We start from the raw sequence: 2,533 nt of genomic DNA, 5'->3' as shown, positions 1-2,533 counted from the left end.
ATCAGAATTTTCAAACCTTCCTTCCCATCTCTCTAAATATATCAATAAACATTAGGATGTGATGCTCCTGACTACCATACAGGTTTAAGAAGATAATATTTGTTTTAAAGAATTCAAAGCAATAAACAACAGGCTCTTTAACCAAGGCAACAATGTATACAGTATGTTAACAGGTAAGATAGCTGTCCACACTGTCTATTTTCTACTTTTTGTAATGCTATTTTATTTCTATTTAAGATGTTTACATTTTTGATTGTTTGATTCTAGTCTTTTAACTGTCTAATGTACAATGCCTTGTCTTTTGCTGCTGCAGCGTAAACATTTCCCCAATTGGTATCAATAAAGTACTTCTTTTTTTATCTTAATCCTCAAATATTAGCAAATTTTACTTAAAAAAAACGAAACATTGATGTAACTACATACACATATCGATATATTATATAAATATTGCAAATCAAAACCTTTATTGACCACTAATTACCAAAAATTGCATTTCTATCCTGTTATTTATGCATTCAAATCGTGATTCAAATGGCCCGCCACGAACTTCCGGGGAACTATTGAGTCTCCCTGAACCACGTGACAATCAAGCATTTTGGACTGCCGCTGTCGCAACTCTTCTATCTATATGGCGCTGGTCATACCCCTCTATTTCAGCCCTGTTACTAAAGTCCTTATTCTGGGTCTGGCCCTTTAAATGTAACCGAGCTGCAGGTGGCCACGCCCCTTTGGAGCTGCTGCTGGTCACTCCCCTTTGGAGATTCCGCATGCAAGCGGTTAGCTCTGTGAAGAGAAGGCTGTCTACCAGCAGAAACTCAGCTAAATGCTGCCGTGATTAAATACCATATTATGTTCCAAACCACATCAAGGATTATTTCTGAAACAGTATGGAGCTCAAATGCTTTTTCTCTCGCGGGTTTACCACAGGGACCGTACTTTTTATATCTGGATTCATACTCTCTCCAGTACAGTGTTAGCTCTGAGTTTTAGCGATACTTGCTAATGTAAACACAGACCATATTACTTCCAAAACACATCGTGCATTGTTTCTGATACAACAACGTTTCTGATAGTGTTGTGTCCCGTCAAATGTGTTAGTTTAATCATGTTTTATCTGTTTAAACATCCATGACTTAAACAGATAAACCAGGATAAAAGCCACATAGTTGCACATGCAAGGTGAAAACAGAACAGCTGGTAAAAAAAAAACTACAGAGTGTTTGAATGCGTACATTAACAGTTTATGCTATCACTGCCCCGTCTAAGACATGAGTGGATCTGACTTTAATTGCATTTGAGTGTTTCATCAACTTAACTTGTTGCTTAAAATAATACTTTGACATACAGTATGTGACAATGTAAGTGTTGCACGGCCAGATACGGCTCGAGAAGCTGACAAAGATAAGGAAATATATGATATATTATGATCATGTGATATGATGTGATATGAATGATAAGTAGGAGGAAACGTCTGCGTTTTTCCTGCATACAGCAGTTTAAACTCTATTTATTTTCTCCTGTAATATGACTTGATAGCTTTAAACTCAGCACACTGAGCTCTGATTGGTCCGCAGACGGTGCTTTCACTGAGTTGATATCTTATCTCGAAGCTCCGGAGCAGGTTAGGTGTTCAGCATAATGTAGCAGGATAAACTGTTCAGCCCTATCACCACACGGGGCAACCTCTATAAAGAGGGGTCAGTGTCGCTCTAGCTCTTTGGCACGAAGGCCACTTCTTGGTTCCGCTGACGTGCTTTCTCCGCTGGCCCCGGTGAGTTTGCAGTGGCTGCCGTTTTTTGTACACTTAGCATGACAATTAGCCTAAATACTAAATGCATCGCTGTCTGTAGACCCTTGCAGGGATCCTGCAGCCCATGTCTGCTGCCGCTGTAAATTAAGCTCTCCTGCTGTGTGTTTGTCTGAACTTGGCCTGATCGGTCGGTAGACCTTCTGCTTGTCTCATTCTTCCTGAATAATCTTAATCTAGTATTATTTTCATAACATCATCAAATGTCCGCTAGGCTCTGCGCTGGAAGCGTGATAAAGAAGGACTGCTGTTTTGCCTCTACGTCTACGTCTGTGCATCCACGACTGCTCTACGTCTACGAGTGTCTTGCCTGCCTGACTGAGTGTTGCCTGGACGGCTGGTCTGCCCTAACGGCTGTGTCTGTCTGCACAGCTGGCTTGCCTGCCCTAACTGTGCTTCACCGCTACACTACTGCTTGGCCAACCCAGTCTCATGGCATTTCGTGTTCACCAACACGATTTTTAATCTATCGATTGGTGTTCACCAACACGATTTTCCCCTTTTTTTCGGGTTACACAGCACGATTTTAAAAGCAATGTATTTCTATTGGTAGTCTCACGGCATTACGTGTTATAGGAAGAGCAGAAGCTGTGTGGTTCATAAAAACATGTTCTTACTCAATATCAAGCCACAATTATTGCTTTTATTTTAAATCGTATAATTTCGGACTTTTGTTGCCGTCTGTGAGGAAAATAAATGGGGCTGAGAGCCTCAGGATACTGAAAT

General features: G+C 40.7%; 1 long non-coding RNA gene across 1 annotated transcript; it reads left to right on the top strand.

The window, feature by feature from the left end:
• Positions 1-1,701: 1,701 nt before the first annotated feature.
• Positions 1,702-2,222, top strand: LOC104956741 (uncharacterized). Its single transcript, XR_799589.1, has 3 exons — positions 1,702-1,771; positions 1,821-1,937; positions 2,022-2,222. It is a non-coding gene; the product is annotated as an uncharacterized lncRNA (long non-coding RNA).
• Positions 2,223-2,533: the final 311 nt, after the last annotated feature.

The sequence above is a fragment of the Notothenia coriiceps genome, unplaced genomic scaffold (genome assembly GCF_000735185.1).
Source record: "Notothenia coriiceps isolate Sejong01 unplaced genomic scaffold, NC01 NC01_scaffold00026303, whole genome shotgun sequence".
NCBI classification, from domain to species: domain Eukaryota; kingdom Metazoa; phylum Chordata; class Actinopteri; order Perciformes; family Nototheniidae; genus Notothenia; species Notothenia coriiceps.
The sequence above is the reverse complement of the archived record's forward strand: the minus strand, read 5'-3'. Positions and strand labels throughout refer to the sequence as shown.